A 26,079-nucleotide genomic window follows, 5' to 3' on the forward strand; every position below is an offset into this window, starting at 1 on the left:
TACCAAAGGGTTTTTTTATAGCTTCTGTGTAATTGAAATTCCAGGAGGAGAGGCCTTTGTCTTGGTAACCACATTGGAATTACTCTTTTATTGTAGCGCTAAACTGGTGTTAGGATGTGCGTGTGTCAGTCGCTGCCGTATTCCCAAGTCACAGTGGATAAAGCAAACTCTTGAAAAAGAGCGTTTGACGTTTGTCCCGGCCCAGGTGGTGAGAGGTGGCTCTGGAGCCGGGTGTCCCTCCCCGAGGAAGGTGGCCTGCCCGTGCCGCAGCAGGACCGCCGGCGTTGTGCATCGCAGCTCCAGCGCCTGAGCCTGGAGTTCCGAGCTCTTCCTGAGCTCCGCAAACACCTTCCGTGCAATAAGAACCCAGTGCAGCAGTACGGAAACGGGAGGACTTTGTAGGAGCCGTTCTGCAGGGAGGTTTAAAAAATAATAACAGCTAGAAAACCAGCCGCTAGCCACAGGAGCTGACCCGGGTGGCCGGGGCGGCGCGTGCCCGGGGGGGGCAGGGGCGGCCGGTGGCACTGCCGCGGGCGAGTGGCGAGAGCTTTGGCGGGTGCCGGGGGAGGTACTAGTTTTACTCACTGAAGCTCCTTTGTTTTGCAGAGATCTTGATGCAGACGCCCTTTTGGATTTCTTTTTAATAATGTGTGACCCTTCACCTTTGATCCCTTGACCTGCATTACTTTGGTAACCATTTCATTTTTTTAATTTCATTTCATTTTTAATTTTGGTGTGCAAGCTGTAACATTTCATCGTTTTAAACTGTAGCGTTCTTTGACCTCCCCAAATGTCTTTTTTTCCTAAAGATATGTAATGTTGGCTTTTCTTGAATAAAAATTATTTCAGTTGCTAAGAGAAAAAAATAAAGTACCTAATTTTCTTGGGGTTTTGCTTCTTTTAAGTTTAACTGTGTGTATGTTTCTCACATAGTACATTACTTTTTTTTGACCTGTGTTCTCCCAGTACTTAATCTAATTTATTTTGATATTTCTGTACATCTTTTGGTTTTAATTTTCATTTCTCTACGTTTTTTTTGTTCAGTCAAACATAACGCTGTTCATGTCCCACTCCCCCGCACCGCAGTCACGTTTTGATAGCTCATAGTAATCCTGGGAGCATCTAAGATACTCTTACGAATAAGAAGTATTCTTTATTGTTAAAATTTTGTTCCCTGTCCTGAAGATAACTTTTCGTAACCATCAGCTTAAAACTGATAGCTGTTTTAATAAAAGATTAGGCTTTAGACCAATGGAAAATCTCCATCGAAACTCGATTTACACTTATTTTGACACTGTCATTGAAGGCAGAAGGAAGCTCTCGGTGCTTGGAGATGTGCTCTAGGCACGGATGTGCTTGAAGCAGCAGTGTTGTGTGTACAGAGGTGGTAAAGCCCCCAGAGTTCAGTAGCTGTTTCTTTCCATTTTTTCTGTTGAAAGGGTGCTGGCGTACAAGACAGATTTTGGCCAGATTCTGGTTTTTTATCTTGTAAACGATCGTATGAAATCTACTGAGCACAGCCCACTGAAGCACAGATTATTTTTTAAGTGTCTCATTATTTTATTCTCTAGCATTTAATGCTGAAGTTTTAATTGCACACAGATGAAGCTGCTAAATGAGCGCTGAAATGGATTTAGGTCTTCTCTGAGCCTTGTTGATGCTTATAAAACTTTATACCGTTCATTAGAACCGCAGATTGCAGTTGTAGTCAGCGCCTTGCGTGCAGCACGTCGGCTCTGCCGACCTCGCCTGGCCGCTCCTTTTGGAGGAGCCTGGAGCCCATCCGAAACCCCCTCCTGCCGATGTTTTCCCCGGAGCAGCAGGGGCTGCAGCCAGCTCCGCCGCAGCGTTTGCCGCGGGTGCTGCTGACGTGGGGCCAAGCCCTCTGCCAGGCTGGGCGGGCTGAGCCCCAGCGGGTTCACCCCGGAGCCCTGGGGATGCGCCGGCATCGCCGCAGGCTGTCTCAGGAGGCGTCTTCTATTTTTAATGAGTGTCCAGGCTCGAGAAAATGGTATTTCCAGCACTGATCTGTGCTCGAAGAGCACGATCTGGTTTTAAACTGCCCATCACTGTCTTTGCAGAGTCACCTGTTGCCATAACACGGCAGTCACAAAGAGCGTTCACCAAATTCTGCTGACCGGTGCCTCCTCCGTCTTGGTGTACGTGTTTCTCTCGACGCGGTGGTAGCAGCCAAGAGAGACAATCACAGCCTACATCAGTGGCTTTTGCCTTTCCCCCTCCTGTTCCAAATTTTAGCTGTAATACTTTCTGTAGGCCTGGAGTCATCGATCCTGGTGTACGAGGCTGCCGCTTTCACATCGAGCGTGTGTTGGATAGCTGGGATTTGGCTTTTGCTCTGGCTTTGCTGCTGCCTGTCAGCCTGAGAAGTATGATCCTCCAAAAGCATCCCGAGCTATTTTCTAGACTTCAGAACAGGGTTTTTAAAACTCGGTGGAAAAAAATATTTATTTTGCCCAAGAAAACTCTGTGAAGACTATTTTTCTTGTCCTTGTAACACATATTTTATGTTGGCAGCAGTTAGATGTGAATGCCTTGACTTTCTGGGAAAGCAGTTTTAAAAACCCCTTTATTTAGACGTCTGGAAACCAAAGGGAATCTCCCTTCTCTGCACCAGAGGGCTGGCTTTCAGCTGCCTCCTGATAGAACAAATAGTGAGGAAAAAAAAAGTGACAGAATGAAAATGCCTGATGTTGGGAATCGGAGTCAATAATACCAAAACATGCGAGGTGAAAAGGTGGCTAGAATTTCTTGTTTCAGGAGATATTTTGTCGTGTCCATCCTGCCTCCTTTTCATAAGGTAAGCGCTCCTAGTGATGGAAATACTTGGGTGTATCTCGCAGGCTGCTGGGGTGACACGGGATGGTGCATGCTGCCTTTTCCATGAGCTTTCCAAGTGCTCTGTTAGATGCAGATGGTTATTCGCAGAAATCGGTGTAATGACTATGGCTTATGCCTGTTTAGCTATTGCATGGGCTTCCAGGGCGCTAGAGCTGCTGAGGAAGGAGGAGGTAGAGTCCTTGGAAAGGGAGGAGGGAATTGTTCTCAGTTTCCTGTATAAACAGCAGTAAATATTAGTAAGAAAAGCTGCTTCATTAACACGGCAATAGCATTACTGTTTGCCTGAGCTTAAAGTCTGTCTTTGATTTTCCACTGCAGTTACTGGGTGCGGTAGGTAATACCAGCAACAACTGTCCGTTTATGGCCAGAGATGGCGGAACTTAATTCTCTTTACTGAGCTTGTTTTTTTACTGAACAGGAACTAAAATACATGTTTTCTTCAAACACTTAATCAAAGAACTACACAAACGCTGCAAAATGTTGGCAAAGCAAAACATTTGTCTATTTAAATATTAAGAGAGCGCTCTGTTGAGAGATTTGTTCCTGCTTACGAGATTTTTCTGTTATTCAAAGCCAGAATATCGATAACATCCACTCCTGAAACAAGTCTTAATTTTGAAATTCATGCAATATCTTCTACTGCTGGGTGCTTTTATACGCTACCCTTAACAAGGCTAAACGGCTGCCATGAAACACCTGGCACGTTGGTAGATTCAGGGTGTCGCATGTCGCAGCCCAGGTGCTGCGGCAGGGGCAGGACTGACCTAATGGGCTGTTCGACGTGGTGGCCGTACGCGGGTACCACTCACCGCGTGTGCTGCTGCTGCAGTAAGATAGACACGGGCAGCAGACCCATCGCTCACTGCAGTCCGCTTTGAGAAGCAGATGTGTCGGTCAACACAAGCAAACCTCGTGGTTTTGCTGTTAATAACAAAACTCATCCAAACACGCAGGATGAAGAAGCGTACGGGACAGGTTTCCCCCCGCCCAGAGTCCGTGGCTGAGGACGCGGATTTCTGTACGGAATCTGTATGCAGGAGACTCCCCAAACGGGCAGCCACTCCCCACTAACATGTTTTAGGGCTGGTCGCTTCCGGGTGGGAATCCTATTGCTTTCGTGCTTGGAAGGGAGGGGAATTGGCATTTTTTGGAGGCAAGCTGCGTGCCGCTCCAGCCTTGCAGGCGGTTGTGCCCAGCTGTCGGAGTGGCGGCCCTGGGAGGACTGGTGCCCCGGCACTTGGCATCTGTGGGAGCTGCTGCTCTGGGGTCGGGGGTTGATTTCCCAGGCTTCTCGCCCCGCTTGCTGCTCTGCGTAGATACTGTTTTGCAAAGTCCGCAGATAATTTAATCATCGCTATCGCGCTCATCTTTGAATTCTCAAAATGCATTAAGGTCTTTGGTGGCTGAAGGGTTAAGCTGGTGCCGTTGGGTGGCCTTCATGACTCGGTCTGGTGCTTCTGCTTTGACTCTGCTTACAGAAGTAGAACTCCTATAGCAATGGAAACCCTGCACTTGGCTTTCTGTCCGTGCTGGAGCTAGGGTCCTCTGCCTTTCTTGCGCACTTAGCTGCAGACCTCGGGTGAGAGAATGTGCAGTGATAAAAATGTGTTTTTTATTTCTCCTTCAGGTTTGACTTGTCTGCTTTTCAGCTCTTCTAGACATTGGAAATTCCAGTTTGTGTTTATTTTCTCTGGATTCCTTCCCACAAGACAGAAGTGAATTCAGCATGGATTACTGGGGAGAGCCTTGCCTGGGAATAATGATAATTGCACTCTCTGGCTGTGCCGCAGATTTACTGATGGTTTCTTTTAAGTCATTCACCTGCACTGTATCTGTTTCCTCAGCTGTAAAATATGGGTAATTACCTCCATTGTAAAATGTTATGGGGTCTGCTGGTAATTATATGAATGAAGTGCTAATTACAGTGATTATTACTTGGACCTAGTCTAGATCGGGGTGATGTTCCTGTTGTGATGAACGTATGAAACAAATACCACAACTTGCCTTTCTCTGTTCTTTGCGAGGGGCCTGGAAGGGAAGGTGCCACGGCACTCGAATGTCGATTCCTGGTGAGAAGAACTGCCACTTTTTCATCTGAGTCAGTCTGTTCACGTCCCATCTCTCTTGGTCTTCATGCATTAGCAGGGCAGTAGGCTGGTGAGAGGCTCTGAAATTACTAATTCAGTAGCTGGATCCACGTGTAACTTGATAACAAGAGTTGATGCTTTGGCACTGGCTTTTGCTCTTGGAGATGTGTAGAAGAAAGCAGATGGAATGGTGCTCTTTGGGATGGCAATTGGGTTGGGGCCGGTCTGCCTGTCACTCTGTGGCCTCAGTTCCATTAGAAGATCTGACCTGCATGCGAGGAAAGGTGTCCTTCCAGCTGTTGAGATTATCTCCCTCCTGTAAAAGACTACAGCTTGCAAGACTCTATTATCAAACATTTTATTTGCCTTTCTCTTCTCTGTTTATTTAGGACACGTTTTCTTTGTAGCTGGGAATATCTCTACTATCCGCTAAGCCAGGCTGGGTAGCGAAGGAAGAACTGATGTTCTTTAAGGTAGAAATGGAGTGTTCTCATCCAGAGAATGCTGCTGCCACTGCCCAGATGATGCTGTAGTTTCTGAAGGTAGTAATGATAATGTCCTACATCCGTTAGTGATGAGAGGCTCCTACCCAGTACCAGCCTTCTCCGGACACACGTTTCACGGCACAGCAACAGCAAAACTCATGTTCTGGGTTCGTCTTGCTGTCGTTCCTGCCCGCTCCGTTCTGCCACATCTGCTCGCTCTGCCTTGCTGGGTTCTGCTGGATGGACTTCAGCCATCGCCTCCACACGTGCGTGCCATCAACCTCGGCCTTTCTTTGCCCTGGAAGAGCAGCCGTAGATGTCAGTAATGTCTTCAGAATTTGATAGCAAGCTAGAGGTGATACGCTGAGCAGCTCTTATGTTCTCATAGTTTTATGACTGCAGAGAGTTTTTAACTTTCAAGAGGAGGGTTTAGTTACCATCCAGTATGACAGCATGAAAAGGCTTTCCGGCCATGGAAAGGCAATTTTTAATGGCAGGTTTTCTGGTCGCAGGGTGGGAGATGGCCCGTGCAGCCACAGGGCACGCAAAGGGAAAAACCAGCACAGAACATGGGAGTCGGGAATGTTGCGGGAAGCGCCGCTGCCCGCGTGCCGTTGCCATCGGCACGCTGATGTCGGTCCCGGTGCAAAGCGTTCGTTTCCAGACAGAACCGCAGCTTGTGTCAGCGTAGGTGTAGACGTCAGTGTAGGTGCACGCACATCTAGAGAGCGCTGAAGAAATACGAGTATTCGGTGGATTTTCAGTTCCGATTTAAGATGTTTTAAACCTAGAAGCCTTGGGAAATAAACTGTACTTGGAACCATCCCTCTCTCTTGATTCATTGAATCATAGAATGGTTTGGGTTGGAAGGGACCTGAAATCATCTAGTTCCAACCCCCCTGCCATGGGCAGGGACACCCTCCACTACACCAGGTTGTCCTCAAACAGAGCAATAATCCGGCAGGCTGCATTAGATGAACTTTGCGTTGCCAACAACCGAAATACTCCGAGGACATGATACGCTCCAGATTGATTTCAACATGTAGAATCAATCAGAAATAAGCTGTCAGGAATGAGCATCTAGTTTGGAAAATTCGAGTGTAGAGCTGCTGGGACAGGACCAGCAGCTCGGTGCTCCTGGAGCCCTCCATCCTCCCCCATCTGCCCTGGCCACCCTCAGCCACGGCGAACAGGCGCTGAGCGCTGCTGTAGTTTTACTCTTGACTTCATGAATGACTTGTTTTTTTCATGACGGAGTATTCGTGTGCTCCAGCGACAGGCGGCGGTACGTGATTCTGGGAAAGTGAAACCAGTCACTGCCAAATGGTGAGTGTATGGAGCGAACTGGCCTTGTTAGGTGGAGGAAAAAGTAAATGAGGGACTATCGTCCCTCCTGCCATCGCTCTTGCCTCACTTTAAATCGTCTAAAATATCAGATTGTTGTCTGTTTGTGTGTCTGTGCACTTTACTTGACACTCATTTGTTACATTTTTGGTGTGTTTTTTTTTTTAATCCTGTTGATTTGGGAAGCAAAAAACTTGGTTTGTTCCTACAGAAGCATCATCTGTTAAGATTAATTAATTTGGTGTGAGGTGCTTCAACAGTGAGTAGTGCTGTACGGTGAATCGGTCTGTGCGCGCTCTACAGACCCTGCATGGTGAGGCACGTTAAATCTCTACATAACCTAAAGGGTAATCAATAATGCAGATTCGAGGTTCAATCCGCTCTGATTTTACAGCGTTCTTGCAGAAAGCGGAAGGGGGTCTGATATCTGTGGGATTTCTATATGTCAGTACCGCTCCGAGTGCTGTGCATCAACAGTGTGAGTAACCTGTGAACTTTTCTTTTATACTCAAATGTTTAGTACCGTACTAATCATAAACTCTCTCCAGTTGTCCTCCTCTTAGAAATCAGTGAACTGTCTGGTTTCGTCAACGGTGGCAAGGTGTTGATGTAAAACCACGGTAGCTTATGATGAAAATGCTTTCAGCTCTCCGAATTAAAACGTAGCGTCACCATGAAGACGAAAGTATTAAAGCATGAGTGATGCCAAACTAAGGTGCTGCTAGGTGGAGTCTCTCTGGTTTTGAGAGCAGGTTTTCAAACACGAGCGTACCGGGGTTGGGAGCAATCGCAGGAGGCGGTGTGGTGGTTTTCTTTGTCTGTGGTCACAACAGGAAAATCTGCTTTAACCTTTATTTTACTTTTTTTTTTTTTATAATGACCTGTCATTACTTGGCTTTGTGAGTCAGTTCACCGCGTTGGGTGGTTTCAGGCCGTGCACGCTGAGCGGACGAGCGCGGCGGTGCCGGGAGTGCCGCTGGCCGCAGCCCCGCGTTCGCCCTGTCCTGGCCGTGGCTCCTCAGCCTGGGCTGGTGGCCATGGTGCGTTTGGTGTCGCCTCGTAACCCCGGCCCCGCTCAGCAGCCGGACACGTGGCATGTGGTGTGCTGGCAGGACAGCCCAGCAAAGGCAGCCGGTGCCACCGGTGCCGCCTGCTGCTGTCACCGGAGGATGAGGAAGAGGATTTCCTTCGCTCGCCCCATTTCTAGCTGCCCCCGTCTCTGTACGGACGCGGAATCCCCACAGGAGGGTGCTGTGAAGGCATTTAATGTGCAGATTTTACAGGGAAGATCAGAGTTTTGAGGAAATGACGATTCGAGGGAAGCCAGAGCTGCGTCGTTGCGGCAAGGACAGTGCAGGAATCGTGCCCAGGGAGGGGTCCCGCGTTGGCGCCGGCTCTGCAGCCTCCCTGCTGCCCACGCAGGTGGGCTCCGGCGGGCGGCGATGGGGCCGCGAGCGATGCCGGCGAGAGCCAACGCTCTTGAGCGAGCGGTCACCGGCAGAACGTCCTGGGGCTGCTGCCGCGCCTCCGGCTCGCAGCGGGCACTGGGGTCCTTCACCGCGAGCGTCGTCTGTGGCCAACGGGTCGTGTGGCATCTCGCCGACGAGCCTGGGAGCCACTTGGCTCCTTTTCCGTCTGTATATAGAACATTTAACCTGCATCAGCTGTGAAACCCCTTTGGTTGCAGGTAGAACCTCCAACTTCTGTCCCAAAGCACTTCGTACATCAGACCGTTTCATTCCGTGTGATCAGAAAGGCTGTGAGAACTAACGGAGAAGGCGCTCTGTAGTTCTCAGCCGTAAAACTTTTGTTTCGAATACTTCAGATAAAATGGTTATTCCTTCCATACAGAATATACTCGTGCCACAGGGCTTCCGTTGGACACGGCCAGTGAAACGGTGTTTCCCACGTGCTGCCGCCGGGGCGCCGCTTCGAGCAGCAATTCAGTAGGATGGAAGAAGCACAGAACGCCCCGGCGCTGGGGGGCTGCGCTGTCGCCTCGTGCTGCCGCTCGCCCCCACCCTGCCGCCTTCTCATGCTTTTCACTTTTTTAAAATAAACTTCTTAAACCGAGGATTATAACTAAAATAGAGACTTATCCTTGGGCTGACCTCTAAAAGGCAGAGGGGGATTAAATCTAATTCTGTTCTGCAGAACACGGGTGCTCTGGTTCCTTCTCTTAACGGCAGAGACACAAACTGACGGGGCTGTGCTGCTGTGGGGTTTTTAAATCCACCAGTCATTAAATGAGAGCACATCGCTCTCCAAGCTGGCGGCTGGGATCCGCGTGCGCTCTGCCCCAGTCCCTGGGGGGGTTCCCTACGCTTTTAGATGTCGGGTGTTTGGATGGAGACTGCATCCGGCAGGGAGGGTGCTCCGCGCCGTCCTGCGCTTTTGGCACTCGTCTTAAATTGCATCACCTGAGGCTTTTGACGGGATGGATCATCACGAAGCTTCCCTAATAAACGCTGCGGAAGGACGGTGCCTGGCAGCAGTGTTGGAGCTTTGCCTCGTTACTGGCATGATGACACTGAGCCCTTCTCATGTCCGGACGCGTGTGAAATTGGCCGCGGGTTCTTGCAAATAGACTCGGATTTTGGCTTTGTAAAGCGAGACTTTCTCCTTCCCAGGGGGATTTTGGCTTAGCGGTACCCAGCCGTAGTTTTTGGTTACCAAGCAGAGTCTGTTTGGATATTACAAAACGGGAGCATAAATTCCTACGCCGATCAGCTGCGTCATTGGTGTCTCCTCCGTGACCTCCGACGGCTGCTCCTTCAAACTGTTCCCGTTACAGTCGGTAACACCCTGATGTGCTCTATAGGATCTTTTCCTCCTGCCATCTCCGATGAAAAATAAACTAAAGAGCTTAAGTGTGCAATGTGCTAAATAGACTAATCAGCTGTGAGAATATTTTACGGGGAAATCTGGGGCGAGGGCTGTCTGCCGAAGTGAGCCTATGAGGCTTGGCAGCCGAAGGGCTTTGGGAGGCCTTCTTCGGGAGAGAGAATTGAAAGGTTTTTTCAAATGTACGTGTATTATTTTTTTTCCCCCCTTTCTGAGTAGTTTGAGAAATCCCTCTCTCCTTAAATTGATTACGTCTCCGCATCGGAATGCCTTGGCTTTAAGTACCCGCTAAGCTGCTCCGGTGCTGATTTGACTTTGCCTTTCTGTGAAATGTAAAACAGGTTTTAATCTTCTCATTTAGGTGTTTTAAAAGAAAGTAAATGTTTGACTTGCTTTGCTGTGGCATCCAAAATCTCTAATCCGTGGGAACGTTACAACAAAAGGAAAAGGTGCTTTTGTTTCACCCGGGTATTCTCGGCCATCCCAGCGATGGTTGGAGTAGTGGCGCGTTCTCGGTGGGAACAGCACGCGTGGGTCCGTTCCGTGCGGCTGTGGCGGAGCACGGATGGGTGTGCTGCGCCGCAGCCCCGGCTGGAGGAAGCCGAAGGCTGTGGCACGGCTTCCAAGAGGCGAAAAGAGGCTGGTTTGCCTCTCTGAGAGACGGGGAGGTGGAGGGTGATTCCCGTTTGGGAATGCCCAGTGCTCACCCACCCTGAGCTAGAGCTGCTGCCGAGATGCCCGTGTCAGGAAGAGCAAATGATCGTCCGTGACCTGACTGACAGGTGATGGGCTCGTAGCAGCGTGGTGGGGAGAGCGGCCAGAACGCCGTCTCAGGGCGGGTTCTGACTCCGGGGAATGGGGAAGGTCTGTAAACGTCCTGTAAATTGTTGATGATTGATTACTGCCCCTGAGTTCAATGACAGCTTTTTCTGGAGGTTTGCCTTCAGACATCATATCCGTGTTGCGATGGCGTAACGAGAGCCGGAGCCGTGCGCGCGCTGGAAGCTCTGAGAAGTGGGCTGACGTCGGATTCGCTTCCTGTTACGCTAAAGGGGGTTTCCACTCTTCTGTAGCCGCTTGGTTGACTTGTTTATGCTTAAATTTAATTTTATTTTTAAAATTTTATTTTTAAAAAAGGCATTCGCCACACCAGGACACAAATACTGTGTGTTATTAACAGGCCAAATTCAAAATTTATCAAGGGAGTGAAACACGGAGTGAATACAGATGGACACCATCTCGGGTGCAAAGCAGCCGCTCCTGCCCGCTTCGGTGGCGAGGGCAGAACAGCGACTGCTTATCCCTTCGCATGCGTTACCCACCTCGGGTAAAAATGGGGAATTTTTAAGGCTGAAGGCGCAGGGAGTCCTGGAAGACCGAGAGCGCTGCTGGAGCTTTTACCTGCGCGTGTCCCACCAGCCCGTGCTGTCAGGAGGGAGATGCCCCTCAGGGCGGCGGGACTCGGGCACCTACAAACGCTCCATAAACACAATTTCTGCCATTTTAACGATCCCTCCGTTAAGGCAGGTGTGGCCGGATAAATAAAGCGCTCTAATTTTCAGACTTAGAAATTTTCAGACTCTGATTTTCAGACTTGCAGTGTAAGTCGACGAGCTCCAATTAGGTAAGTGTCAGCGTTATAAATAGCCGGGTGCACCTGGCAAGCCTCAGCCATCGGCACGCCGAGCCACCCTGCGTGCGGTAGTGACACGGGAGGAGGATTCTCCGCCGGTGCTGTGGCGTCTCCTCTCGTGCTCCCACCAGCCCGAGCTCCTCATGGATGGTCCCCGTCCCCGCAGAGCCCAGTGCCAGGAGCGAGCTTGGGTGCAGGAGCATCCCATGGCACCGGAATTTGTACCCGATTTGTCCGCCAGCTGCGCTGCCTGTGGAAGGCCAAGAGAAGAGAGCTTTCAGTAAAATAAAAAATCTACTTCAAAACAAAATAGCTTACTCCGCGTGAGAGCAAATATTGGGATCAACGTGAACTCAGTGTTTCAGCTTTTCTAACGGGTTTCTGCACGAGAGCTTGCCGGGTTTGACGTTATTTCACAAGCAGTATCGCGCTTTTCTTCCTGGGGGAACAGGGAGCTCGTTCCTGCCCCGGGCAGGGCTCGTGTGGAGCCGTTGCCTCTGCGGTGTCCGCGTTTCAGGGTTAACGTCGCCTTTCCCGTGGATGGACCGGCTGCAGAAGCGGCTCTCCCGGGGCACCGCGGCTGCCTGCTGCCCAGCCCGGGCTCCTTGTGCTGCCCTCGAAGTGATGCTGATGAGCCGCCTTCTTTTTAGTATCCGTGAAAAGTCCTGGCTACATCTGGGAAAAAAAGCTGGAGAGGAAGCAATAAACCAGACATTCTGTCCCGGCAGAGTTCCCCATAGATTTGTCCACGGTGTTTTTGCCATTAATGGGAAAAAGAAAGTCCCTGTTCCCTCAGGGACGGGATGCGTCAGGAGGGTCACTGAGGCTTCGACTTGCTGCGCTTGACATTTCAGTGCTCTGGAAAAAAATGAAACCTCGAAATAGCAAATAGCCCATCGGGGTGGCGTTAGCACGTGAGGGGCTGGAGCATCGGGGCCGGTTTCGTTTCCCACATCGGTCCGCACAGACGCAAATCTCTACTTTTGTTATCCATGCGAATTTAATTTTCTGTCTTAAAGGGAACTGTGGGAAAGGTCTGGAAATGTCTTTTTTTGCCAGGTTTTTGTTACAAGGCAGAAATCCCGTGTTGACCTTGAAGGAAATGACGGGTCGCTGCAGGCTGCAGCACATGGAGCAAAATAAACCAGTTGGTGTGGGACTTGCCCCCGCTCCCCGCGGACCCGGGGACGAGGTGGGGCCGCGGTTCCAGCGCAGCGCCGGCTCCTCGCCCGCGAGCCTTCTCCGGCCAGTTACCGGGTCAGGCGGCTTTAGCTGACGCGCCCGGTGAAGGCAGGTGAGACAAGACTGTCGGGTAAAACGGAGGAGCCCGGCAAAGGCCACGGGAGGTTTTTCTCCGTGTTTCTCGGGTTTGTGCTGGGGGCCTGAAAAGCTTCGTTTTCAAATCGGTAGGAAATGGCAGCGTTTCAAGGGATCCCTTCTGCCGGGCGTCCAGCTCCGCTCGCTCCACCCCGGCCGCGGCAGGGCCGGCCGTGCCGTATCTCATTGCCACCGGGGATTCGGACCGAGGTCTGCAGCGTCCGCACGCTCCTGTCTGGCCTTGCATCGCAGGCAGCTCCCCATGGAAAATGACGTCATGCCGGGTGTCCCGGCAGTGTCTCCAAGGAAGAACTTGCTGTTCCCCACGAGGGGAAGGATGAGTGGTTCCTCCAGCTGCAGGGAAGCGGAGCTGCTCCTTCTCTGGGTGCTGGATTTACCGATTGGGTTGGCAGCATATTGACCCGAATGTTTAATTTTCTGAGTTGCGTTTTTTCCAATTAAATTTCCGTTTGCAAATTCTGCCTGTTTGCCTTTTTCCCTTGACTTTGTTCTCTCTTTGACCAAAATCCTAATATCCCTAATCAGTCACTGGTGCACTGAGATGCTAGAAAAGCACGGGGCGTCGAGGAGAGCGGAGCCGGCGTGGCGCGGGGAGGGCTGTGGTGCGGTTGGGAATGTCGGTGGAGGATTTGCGTTCCCCATATCCCGCAGGAGTGGGCTGAAACGCTGCGCCGGACACACACGTATCACCAAAGTAATAAAAGTCTTACAAAAGCGACCAGGTCTGAGTTACCCGCTTGGCACGTTGGAGGCAGCTCCTCCCACGCGCGGGGCCGAGCGACTCCGAATTCATCCCGTGGGATCCGACGTTAAAATGTGTTCGCTGCCAGCTGACAAAAGAGTCAAGCTCGGATTTATTACACCGGCACCTGCAGTAAAAAATGACAGATGATGAAAATGTATTTAATTATCATTCAGCACCACATCTCTGTCTGCTCCGGTCTCAGCGCTGCAGCTGTTGGCACACACTTTATTTTAAAGTCAATGTGCTTATCTGGAGAAGAGCCCGATCTCCGCCGGTAAATCGGCCGGGGGGAGCGGGGAATGGGCGAGCTCTGCCGCGGCGCAGCCGAGCGAACGCGGGTTTAGCGTTGCCTCATCCGCAGGGCTTCCTGGCAGCTTCCCGCTCCGTAGGGAAGTGTGCCCTCTCCGAGCCTGAGGTCCCACTTCCACAGCGGCGTCAGGCGGGCTCCAAGCGGGACACGCTGCCCACGCTGGCTGGCCATGCCAGCCTCGGCCTGTCTGTCTCCCTGAGTGATGGGGCACCGGCAGTGGCCACCGTTATGGTGCTTGGGCAAGTGCCATGAAACACCCGCGTGGCAGTAATTGGCTGCGGTCGTTAAGGGGGGAGATGCATCTCAAAGGCTGTGGTTTGCAGCAAGGTCGGGGGAGATGGAACGCTGTTACCGCAGCAGAGGCACCACCGGGAACCGTCTCATTTCCACTGTTGGCTTCTCCTGTCGTGACACCGAGCTGTGCGCGGCACTGGGCAGCGTCGGTGTGTAACACGTGTGCAGTTACAGATTCACGTGCACACACAGGTGTACATATGTACCCGTGCCCTTGGCCCCGGTGGTGGGAGGGGGCCCAGGTGCTGCCCAGCTGATCCCCATCCCGGCACGTGGCAGCCTCTCCCAGCTGCGCTCAATGGGAGCTGACGAGGCACCGGGACAAGCCCAGCACCTGCCCAGGCTGAGCTCACTTTGCCGGAGTGTCCCTGCGGTGCAGAGCCCGGCGTTGCTGTGCACCCCTTGCTCCCCACCGTTGCCCTGCAGCTCCCTGGGTGCAGGTGAGTGCTTCTGCTCGGGATGCCCTTGGTCCTGGCTGGTTTGGGACAAAAAAAGGCAATTTGGAGAGTGAGCTGGGCTGTGTGTTGGTTGCTGTCGGGGCTGTGGGCTCTGCGGGGATGCTGGTGGCCATCGCCTGCATCGGGAGCGCCGGTGTGCGGGCATCGATGCCGTGCTCTGAAACTCCCAGGTTTTAATCAGGGCACGTGTTGTTTCAAGGGGAGCTGGTGGGTAAGGAAGGGACCCCCGTCCTCCACCTTCCTCCTCCTCGTCTTTGTGTCTCCGTGGCTCGGCTGGGGCAGGGGCTTCAGGGTCTGGGGTGGCTGAGGAGCGGTGGCCTTTGTGCTTCGTAGGAGGAAAAGTTGCTCTTAGGGCTCTGTCTCTCTGTCTCGTCTGTGCTCACCAAGCTGCTCGGGGAAAGAGGTTTTTTGGGAGAATTAAAACATTTGGTTCTTGATGACTTCTGAGTAATGGCTGTGGCTCTTTAGCCGTGAACTCCCAGAGCTTTGCCCCACGTGGGGGAATTGGTAACTGGTGAGCAGAGGCCGTCAAAGGCATCGGCTGGGAACCATCGGAAAAATCTGAAAGGGGAAACGCTGAAGTGTTTTCATCTTGCCAGAACGCTTTGGACACTGGAGCGCTTTCTTTGCTTTTAATAATGATTTTAAAAAATAGCAAGTTGAAAGCAAAGGCCAGGAGTGCTCTGGAAGGGGGAGGGTTCTTCAGTGCCCTTTCACAGGGGGGCCTCTGCGCGTTTGTGCACGGAACAGGGGGCCGTTTGCTTTTGGGGCAGGTTTTGCCTGACAGGAGCATCTCGGGCACCAAAACTCGTACTCTTTCGGTGAATGCAGAGGTTTCCCCCCGGGGTCTTGGCCAGAGGGGACCGGGCGGTCACAGGGGGCTGTGCTGGGTGGGCGCTGCTCTGTTAGCCACAATAAAGCCCAAATTCAAAAGTGTAGCAATTGGAGAAAAAACAGGGGCTTTTAAGAAGCCTTCAAAGCTTGTGGCGTTGATGTTCCGGCTTCTTCCAAGTTCGGGGGCTGCGGGAGGGCTGGTGTGGGCACCACTCTCCTGGAGCCCCTACCCAGGAGCGGGGAGCCGGGCTGGGGAGGTCTCGGAGCGGGGGGTGAAACGAAGCGGTTTTTAGTATTCATGAAAAATGCTCGTGACAGCCCTGCCCCCAGTAATGAGAAGCCACCTGCGGTTCGGAGCTGTACTTGATAATGCCGTAATTAGATTGGAGATGCAAAAAAGCTCATTAAAATTAAATAACGTATTTGTCACTGTTTTAAGAGGTGCAGATTGCCTCGAACCATGCTGGTCTCTTGACCTTGAGTGTTTTGGCGTAGTTCTCGCTGTCGAGAGCGCGGAAGCAACGCCGGAGCGTCCCGCGGGGGTTTCGGCACAAGGTCGCAGGCGCTTGCCTTCCCCTGGTCGCATCGTTTGGCACTGGCTCGTTTGCGCCATTGCCGAATGGGGCCGCGCTCCTGGCACCTGGATGTGGTGCGGGGGCACCACCCACCTTCTTGGGAGCAGATGCTGCCTTTTGCTGTCAAATATGCAAAGAGCTTCCAGGGTTTCCTGGAGTTTGGGGGAACTTTTCCAGCCGTTGCCTGGTACGGTGTTTGGGCAGGCGGCCATGAACTTCCCTCACCCCTCCCACGCCGTGTTGGCGCTGGAGACCCCCCGGTGCCAGACCCTGACTCCCCAGAAATCCCGATGCGTACCAGGGAGTGATGTCGGAGCGCGCTGAGGCGCCGGAGGGATGGGGAGGCAGCTCGCGAGGAGGTGGGAGAACCACTCAACGCGATGGCGTTTCCTCCTTGCGAGTGCAGATTGCCAGTGGGAATACCCGGGTTGCGGATGTGTGCCATGCAGAAACGCGCGATTCTGTCTGTCTCTATCTCTTCAGTTTTTGATGAAACACAATAAAGTGTGTTTTAAATCCCCTTCCTCCCTCCTGCCTGAAAAGGAATGTGCAAAGCCATAACGGCATCTATTAACAAGACTGTAATTTTCCAAAATTAATTTTTAATGACTAATTTGTCTTGTTTTCAGATGTTTCATACAACACCTATTGTTTAAACCCCATTTGTTTCTGCACAATGTCACTGTGAAGGAGATGGGTGTTAGTTGAGGATCCCCAGCTGTCGCATCCGTGGCCGGCTCTGCTCTCGCCCGGCGGGGGCTGCTCCCCAAAAAGGGCTGCACCTGCCGAGAAAGGGGGGCTCTGGGGAAAGGCAGGGGTCACCCTTTTCAGAAGGGATTTCCCTTTTTTTCCACCCTGAAGTGGGGCTGCTGCCAAACAGACTGTTCCCTCCGCCCGGGGTCCCTCCCTTCCTGCTGCAGCGGCCACATGCTGCCCTTCCCTCTGGAAAATTCAATGTCAGCCAGCCAGGGGCTTCTCTTGCAATAGCTTTTGTGCAGAGAGAAGGGCATTAAAACCAAAAAGTGGGTTTTTCTTCCTCCTCCTCACTCGTTGTGAGTAGCTCCATGTAGGTGTCTTGGAGTGAGAGTGTTTACAGCTACTCTGTGTTTTCGGAGTGTGGGCGTTTTCCCTTTTGGCACCCGCGTTGCGGATGGCACCGAGGACGCGTCTGCTGGCCTGGAGCCTCAGTCCTTGTCTCGGGCTGTGGGCTCACACAGCATAAGGTCCAGGTGGACGAGTTGGATATCGGGGAACTTCTGTAGGGGAATTTCCTCTGCAAAGCCTCGCCGGTGGCAGACCCCACTTGGGCTGAGCGGTGAGACCTGCACAAACCTTGGGTTTGGAAACACCATTCCCTGTGTTGCAGCTGCCCAGGGTGGCCCCGAGGACTGCCCAGCCACTGGCCACCAGCCAGCTCCACCGGGTGGTGGATGCATGGAGGGAGCCCCCGAAACCACTATGAGAGCCCACGGTGGGCAGAGCTGAACCTTAAAAATAGTAAAATAAAAAAGTGTTTTCTCAGACACAGGTTGAGATCGGACTGATCTGCCTTCCCTTCTCAGGTGGGTACTTGATTATTAGCAGAATAATCCCTGGCCATCACCCAGGCAGGGGAGATGCGGGCGAAGGGGTCTCGCCGTCGATGACGGGTGTTTCCAGGCAAGGTGGAAAGCGTGATTCCCGTTGCGCTCGGAGCCGAGCAAAGGGTCGTTGCTCTGCCTGGCCGGGGCTCTCGGTGGGAGCTGTGTGGGTCCTTTAAGCAAGACTCCGGCAGCTTCGGAGGAGAAGAAACCCCCCCAAAACGCTTAGCCTGCGTGGTTATACTGAGGAATCTGCTGGCAGAGTAAACCCCGGGTAAACATCCTCAATTTGCTGCCTCCTGAAATGGAGCAGCTTTTACAGTTTGAAGCCACAATTTGTATTCAAATGAAGGTCATTTGAAAGGTGTAACATAGTAAACAGCCATTATTTCATTTTGATAGTGGTACTAAAATTATAGTGTTGGTTGAATTATTTTAGTATAGGACCATTACCATCTCCCTAAAACACTTATAGGGATTTTTATATCAGTGCTGCAGTCCTGAAATTAGAGGAAAATTAAAAATCACGCGGCTGTGGTAGGGAAGTAATTTTTTTGTGAGCACGCCTTCGTTTTATCGCGCATTCTCTTTCCCCTCACTTCTCTGCCAAAAGAGATGCACGTCTGCTGTCGGGGCTGCCGCTGACAGATTGCTGCTGCCACCAGTCCTCTCCCGTCCGCTGCTGTGGACTCGGAAACAAATCTCCAAGAACAAATTTCCGTGTGAGGAGCCGGAGGGATGGCGCCTGCGTCCCCATAAAAACGCAACCGTGCCGTGCTGAGCCCCAGTAAACATGCTGACCGCTTCCAGGTGACCACTGACAGGTCTGGGATGTTTGGTGGATGGAAGAGCATCAAGATAATCTTGGTGAGGAGCTGAAGGCTTTAGAAAAACGGGTGCTTCTCCAATTGGAGAGTTGACCTGTGTGGTTTGACCCCATGGCACGCTGCTCTGCAGCAGGAGCTCGTTGTCCCCCTCGGTTGGGCGCCCGGTGCTCTCGACACCCGGACAAGCTTTAAAGGCTCGTCCTGCCGAACGACGGGAAGACACCAGCTTCCCAGGAGTCAGGGGTTTCGTGAGCCACCTGTAAAATTTAGAGTTTTTTTTTCCAATGAAAGAAGGTGCGATAGTATCGCCTTTGCAGTGTGCTGTATTCGAAAAATAGTCGTGTAGGGGAGCGGGTACACACTTAAAACCTCTCTGCATTTATTTTTCTTTTAGGAATACAGGTAATAAAAGTTCGAGTTAATGGAATGACAGTAATTTCCCCCATCAGGGCCGCGGGGTGCGGGTGGCTGGACGGAGCGCGGCAATTACGGCTGCGATTAGGTGGAAGGGCTGATGCGCAACGGGCTGCGCGTGAGCAGGGGCTGTGGGACGTGAACGAAATCTTAATCGCCAAATTCCCGTAGACTATTATAGCTGCCTTCATTAACATTTTCACACTCGGCTGGCTAACAAATGAGGAGAAGGGCTTTCTATGCCGCTGGATTTATAATGCTCTGAGTCCGCTCCGTGCCTCGGTGTGTGCCAGAGGTCTGCACCCTCGCCCCGATGTGCTCGTGTTTAAGCAGAAGGGATTGTGTGCTTTTTATTGGAGAGAGAGCAAAAAACCAGATGTTCTGTGAGTACTTTTAGTGAAAATCTTCATCGGCAATAAGCTGGTTCTCAATAACACAAAGGAATACCGTGCAAATAAAATTCCCCGTAATTTACAATTCCTCCAGGAATTTAAGATGTGAAATTTCTATTTTCTGGCTGCGTCTTTGACAAAGTTCAGATTGGGTTTTGATCTGGTTTTTTATGGGGTTTTTTTGATATGTTACTGCTTAAACTCCAGGGCTTCTTAGTTGCATGAGGAGGATACCAGTGTATATCCACTGGGAAAGAGCATTAAACTCTTAAACCTTGGAATTTTTGCTGCTTTAACGGTCCTGAAGCTGAAACAAACCATACCAGCCATGGAAGGCATTGTCCATGGAAGGCCACCACGTTACGTCGCAGGTCAAGGATGTGTCTCGTCTCTTCCCCAGCTTCACCATGCCCCGGCTTGCTCCTGCTCACAGTTTTGCTGCTGGAGCACTTCACGGTGGCAGCGTGAAAATATCTTTTCATGATGAAATTGTGGGGCTCTCGAGCACAGGTGATGTCGGGGTGGACAATCCCCATTCTTGGGTGAAGGACACTCTTGTAGAGCAGCTGCCTGAGAGGTTTCAAATGGGGGGAAAGCCTGCAGCTGGCTTGGGATGCCCTCGGAGATGAGCATAGCAACCCGTTCCATATTTATTATGGGCAACAATTTGACTAAGGGAGAATTTAGATTAATAACATTCAGCCCGGAGAAGTAATTTCCTTTGAGAAAGCGATTTACATGCACTCTGCCAAAAAGAGCCGTCACCGTGCGCTCTCGTCGTGTCAGCTCCAATAATGAAGTTGGAAATAACATGGGAGGTTAATAGGTCCTACTTATCTCCTTAGCGCCGGAACGGAAGATTTACAGTGCGGAGCTGGTTTGCATATTTCCATTGGAGATGGGAAGGTTTTTCCCAGCCGAGATTGATGAGACGTTGCAGTTACAGCGTGTCTGCTCCGCGGCCGCTCGCGGCTGAGGCTGTGTGCCGCCATCCTGGCGGACACGCTCGTGCCGGAGGGAGCTGCTACTCTGGGGTCGCTGGCAGGGGACGTGTTTAGATGCCCATGCCGCCGTTCCGGTGATAACTATTTTTAACCAGCTGTATCTCCTCTGAGCCCGGCAGTGCGTACGGACACGGCTGCCGCGCCGTGGTTCAAGGACGGGTTGGAGCCGGGCGGGTTTTCCCCGGGAGCCGCCCGTGGTGTGTGAATGGAAAAGTTGCCTGGAGACGCGGTGGGACGAGGCACCGGTGTGGAGGACGCCTGCGTGGCCTCGTGTGCCGCCGCTTGCGCGATGCCGTCCTCCGGGCGCCCGTTAGAGCGTGTTTTGTCTGACGCTGGCCCCGGGGAAGGCGATCCGCATGATGGCCCGTAGGGCCGGGAGCTGCCGGCCTCTGCCCGCGTGTTAGCCGGGACCCGCTCCCTTAACGAGGAGGAGGAATGACCTTGTCGCTGGCGAGGACGCCACTGCCGTGGCTTTTGGTGAGGCTGGAAATAGCTGGAGCCGCCCCTGGAATTGCACCTTCCCCCCTGCCTCGCTGATGCCCGGACGCAGTGGCGGGCGCCGGAGCGCTGTCACTTCGAGTTACTCGTACGGAGCTCCCGCAGGACTCGTGGCACGGCATGGGCTGCTGCGGGAGCCCTTCCGTTTCAAGCAGCAGGGCTGTTGGCGAGTTCGGGAGCGCGGAAGAGCTCTCGGATTCCGCTGCTGCTCCCCTGCCCTCCCTCCGCCTTTCAGAAAATAGTTTCTGACTGCTGCTCTGCCCCCAGGGCCATGGTCGGGCCCGCGGCGGGTTGTTGTGCTCTTCCGCACTGGGAGTGAAACGAACTTCTAAAAAAACAATCAGAAAGTCATTCCCTCTCGGTGATTTAAGTCACGGCGCGTGCTGGAGCCTGAAAGAGTCGCTCTGAAAGGGACAGAATTCCTAATAAATGTTCCGTCTAGCACAAACTGTAAAATATTCATTTGAGGCTGTTATTTCACATTACCCAGTGAGTGCGAGAAGAATTAACTTTCTGAACAGCTTAAGGTACAATTTGGTAATAACCTGAGCTATTTAATGAATGAAATATTTAACATAATTTGCATACATTAAGTGATGGGGTACGAAGTATAACAAATGTAACTCCAAGCTGGAGAGGAAAACTGGGAGGAGCAAACAGGGGTTCCTGCGGGTGAGCCCGGACAGGTTCCCTGTGCAACAGCCGCAGGATGGGCACGGAGCGAGGCCAACACCTTGGGCAACCCTTGGAGGCGGAGGAGAACAGAGCAGATCTGACACCCTCCCGGCATCAAAACCCTCCTTGGTGGGCGAGGAGGAGAAACCTCCGGGCATTTGACTTCCTTGAAGGGCGTTTTTCTACTTCTGCCTGCTTCTCGTATATCCGCCAACGTCGCCGCCTTGCCTCGCCAGCCCTTCTGGCGGTGCCCGGCCACGGCTGGTGCGAACCCCGCAAAGCCCGTCCTCGGGGCCGGGCTGCCGGGCTCTCCCTCGCCCGGAGGTGGTGCCGCGAACGCGGACCCCCACAGCCCGGACAAATAATGTGTCTTTCTCTTCCGATCCCCGTTGCTTTGCTTTGTTTTTTATCCCCCTCCAAGCAGGCGCTGCGTTCCATCGCGCCGACGTCTCCGCAGGCTGTTCGGGTCTCTCGGCTGGTTGTCCAGCCTGTCTGCTCCTCGCTCGTCAGCGCCCCGTGTCCCGTTCAGACGCTGCCTTCTCGCCGCTCACTTTCCAGGTCGTTGCTAAATGTTGAGCAATAAAGGGCTGAAGGCTCCGTATGGAAGGAGTTAGGGAGGGAATCTCCATCCAGCTGGGAGCACCAGGCTCCTCGGTGTCAAAACTGACTCTTGAGAACTTTAAATGCTTGAGTATAGAGAAGAACAGGAATTCTGTAACGTGGCCCTTTCTTTGTTAAGCAAGATTTATTTTTTTTTAAAGGTATTTATTTTTAAATAGATTATGAAATGAGCCCACTGTTGGGGGCATGAAACACAGACCTGGATGCGTACTCGAGGTCCCCTCTCGGCGGCTGGATTTGCACTACCTTGAGACAGGGAAGGTGCTTTTCATCCCTGCTGTCCGTTTGCCTTGACAGCGCGTTAAAGTCAATATTGCCCAAAAACTGTTCTGCTTTCATAACAGAGAGTTTTGTTTGTGTTGGAAGCGCTTTGTTTGATTGCTGGAGCCCTTCCTTACAGGATCAAGGCTTCGGATTGGAGCCAATTAGGTCTAAGAGTTGCTTTTAAAAAGCTTTTTGCGAACGCCAAGAGTGCGAAGGTTAAAACGCTGCGAGCTGAGCATCCGGCCCCGCACGCGGGGATTCTGCTGGGGCGCTCCCGGGTCCCAGCCGGGGCTGGCATCCCCCTCGCTGGGGCTGCATCCCCGGCGGGCGCTGGTGGCTGCAGTCACGCCACGTACGGTGCCTCACCCTTTGTCTATATTTAGTAAGAAATGCATCAGCATCCCTTTTCCTCTCTGAATTCCCTCTGGGAACGGAGCTAGTAAATAGCTGTTGCGCTAAAAATAGTACCTGCGCCAGCCCCTGGCAGCCTCCTTCCCTTCCCTGGCTGAACACGGACCCGGAGGGCTCCTACCCCCAGCCCGGGAGCAGATGTTTGGATTTATGATTATTTTTATTAAAAAAAAAAAAAAAAAGAAAAAAGGCAGAAACCAACCACTTAAACGTGTGAAGAGCATGAAACCTCCTGTAATGCTCAGCCTTTGGAAAACATTATTGGTGCTCTCAGCTGTCTCCTTTCTGTGTAATGAAACACGAGGCAGCCCCGGTGCAGCCCGCGGTGATTTTCCAGCTGTTGCCAGCAGCTGGGAGGTGACCCCGGACTCCGCAGGCAACCGCGCCGGGCAGAGCGGCCGGATGGCTCTGGGAGCCCACGTCCCTCCCGCTCTCCCCTGGGCAGTGCGGGCATCATCCCTGCCTTTGCACCAGCCTTCTGGTCAGCTCCTTTCCGAGGAGAAACGTGAGAAATCCGTGAGTGTAACGAGTTGCGCAGGAGCCGATCTCATCCGTTAGCAGCGTCCGTGAGCTGCTTCCAGAAACTTGGCCTTGGAGGTTCTTAATTGGTGTGTAATGGGATCATTTATAATGTTTTAGGTAAAAATACCAACGATTTCAAAAGGTCATCTTTATCCCGTTGACACCGCAGGTTTTGTCCGAGGTTTGTTCGGGTTAATTGGGCGGATGTTTGGGGAAGAGGACAAAACCTGCCGGTGTCTGGTTTTGCTCACGCAGCTGCGTGATGAAGAGAAATGACAGCAGAAGACCTTGAACTCCGTTGTGTTGTCTCTGGGAAGATTTCTGGGGAATAGCTGGGTCTGAGGAATAGGATGTTGGAGCCTCATCACCACAGCGGACCGCAGTGTTTTTGGGTCTGACTGTCGGGGTGACCCAAAACGGCTTTAACGCGCGAAGGGGCACCGCGTTCGGCCTCTCCGCGCGGCGGGAGCTCTCGGTTTCTGCTAACAGCTCCGTGGCCCGCGAGTAACGAGCAATTAATTGTATGAATATTTGAACAACGTTTTTTTCTGGCCGCCTCCACGTGTTTACTCCTATGTTTGATATCGGTCCTTATTCCATTGGGATTTTTTTATTTTAATGGAGCAATACGAGATTATGGACTCTGGGAACAGGTCGGTGTCCGGCGGCGTAGCGGCTGCGCCTCCGGGCGGGACGACTGAAAGCCGTTAGTCTCTCGTAGGCCCCTGTTCTTTTGGGATCTCGAACACTTAATGAAACGCTTGGGAGTTGTACCAGTGCACTGCACGGCTTCGCTTCAGACGCTTTTCAGAAAATTTCAAACGCTTTTTGTAAACTTCCATGGGCCCCACTGTGCGGGAACGCCGCGGTGCGCAGGACTTGGTCCGTACTGTTTTCTTTGGTCACAGGTACAAAACAGGAAAAATTATGACAGGAATGATAATAATGAGTAGCACTGGTAATTCATTTAAAGATTAAATGTCATTTTCACAATGATTTGGGGGTGCTTGTACGGTATTTACTGAGGAGCTGGGAGAGTCTTCCATGTGAAAAATGCAAAAGGAATAAAACCATTGACGAATCACTTCAGGCAAAGCAACTCCTTTGCGTAGCCAGATCTTCGGGAGGAGAGAGATCCCGGCGCTGGGAGGGCGGAGGGGGGTGTGCAGAGCACGGAAGCCGCAGCATCCGGGACTCCGTTTCACGCTAACAAAGATACGAGGGACCGAGTTCGTCGCAGGACGGTGCCGCTGCAGCCGAGAAAGTAAAACGAGCCGGTGACTGCCCGTTCCGGGCTTGTGTGCTTGGTGGCTCCCGGCCTGACCAGCATCACCGTTCGAACACAGCTTCTGTCGTGATTTAATATGTGTATTTTAAGAAGGATTTTAATTCCCTGTTTGAAATAAGAAAACGCCATAAATCAGAGACAGAATCTTTTAACATTTACAGTTTTAAATGAATTCCTGTTGAGAGTCTCTTAAGCCAGATTTATATCTGATTCTGCAGTGAACTGTGTCGTTATGTGGGACTGAAAAACTCTTACAAAATTAGGCATAATGCAAAAACATGCTGAAAAGACAGTTCTGCAGGAACGTGGAACGTTATTACATTAGAGAATATTGGAGTGAGGAATATGCAGAAGGGGACAATTACCGTGGATATTTTCCTTTTAATGAACCTTGCGCAGTTCTTTGGTGGAAGGGTTTGCTGCCAGGTCCTTGCAGGAAAAAGCAAATTGAGAAAGCGCCAATGTTTTCACCTTATCTGGCGTTTTGGCATAGCTGCCTTTTTGCCAAGAGCAGGACCTCCTGTGCCACCTGCGTAGCGGGAAGGAGGACGAGCCAGGCTGGAGGAGGATGCTTGTGGCCAGAGCGGGTCAGCTGCTGCCCGGGCTGGAAGCGAAGGGCGCCTGGGTTTGGGGACCGCAGGCGCGAGCTTGTTAGTGAGGCCACCGTGTCCCGCATCCGTGGGGGGACATGCCGTGGGTTTCTGGTCTCAACTCAGAACGAGCACTGGGGCAGCCGGGGCTTCGGCTCCGGACAGAGATCTCCTCCCGGGTGGGCGCGCGGGCGGTATCCGCACAGCGTCCTTGTAGCCGGCGCCACCGACTGCGACTGAAGACCGTGCGTTTGGTGTGTGGGAAGAGAGTAGTTCTGAGCACAGCGTCCTGCTCGGACTGGTGCTGTTCATTTCGTGTCTGTGTTTTACCCTTTGAAACCCAAAAGGAGGAATTCTCCGTAGGCTCCCAGCCCAATGATCTTAGTAGCAGGTTGTGATTAAGCAAAACCCAACGTTGTTCCCCCAAAGTGTGTTCCTGAGGCCAACAGTCCAGATTCTTACAGCTTAAAATCCACCAGCACCCTTCAAACCCTGTTTAACGAGGCTGGAGATGTTGGACTCGGCCAGTCTTCATCGGAGATATGGAATTGCCCCTCGTGGGAGAGCGTGCCTAGGGGCGTTGATGGAAGGTGATGGGAACTGCTCCGGGGGTTTTCCTCTCCGCGGATCTCCGGCGTCTGCCGTGGGATTGCCGCCTTGATGGGGGTTCAGCTTTAGGTGCTTCCTCGCCTGCGACGAGCTCTTGCTTTCCCTTAAAAAATGGAACTTGAGCGGGTTTGAGCTCTGCCATTGTGGAAAGAAAATAAAAAGTTGAACTTAGTGTGTTTGCTGATGATGTGGTACTTAAAGCTGAATAAAGTAGGAAAAAAAGATTAATAACACAGATATGCCTGAAGTACTGCTTCAGCCACTGTTCTTCCCGCTGAAATTAACTTGGCTGTTTTATTGAAACAAGCCAAAAGAGCTAAATATTCTAGATTTGTCATTCTTGATTGGAGAAGACAATAAAAATATGAGGTTCTGTCTGGAAGATGTTTAATGCTGTAACCCCCACGCCTGCTGGGGCAGGATTGGAGAGGCGAGGGGGAGCAGGAAGCCTACGCGCAGCATCGCAGTGGTATGTTTTGTGCAGAGAATCCCGTGCGTTTCTCCCTCGCGTGCGATGCCTTGGCTGGGCTTGGTGGGAGACTGCCAGAATAAACACGGAGCAGTTCAATGGCAAAGTC

General features: G+C 52.0%; 1 protein-coding gene and 1 long non-coding RNA gene across 3 annotated transcripts in view; both read left to right on the top strand.

Moving 5' to 3' along the window:
- The window catches only part of CAMTA1 (calmodulin binding transcription activator 1), a 278,929-nt gene that overhangs the window by 36,810 nt on the left and 216,040 nt on the right, over window positions 1-26,079 (top strand). The gene's annotated exons all lie outside the window — the stretch shown is intronic.
- Window positions 611-6,217, top strand: LOC147527185 (uncharacterized). Its single transcript, XR_015222826.1, has 3 exons — window positions 611-690; window positions 2,082-2,818; window positions 4,487-6,217. It is a non-coding gene; the product is annotated as an uncharacterized LOC147527185 (long non-coding RNA).

This window comes from Tauraco erythrolophus, chromosome 23 (assembly GCF_009769465.1).
Source record: "Tauraco erythrolophus isolate bTauEry1 chromosome 23, bTauEry1.pri, whole genome shotgun sequence".
Taxonomy (NCBI): Eukaryota; Metazoa; Chordata; class Aves; order Musophagiformes; family Musophagidae; genus Tauraco; species Tauraco erythrolophus.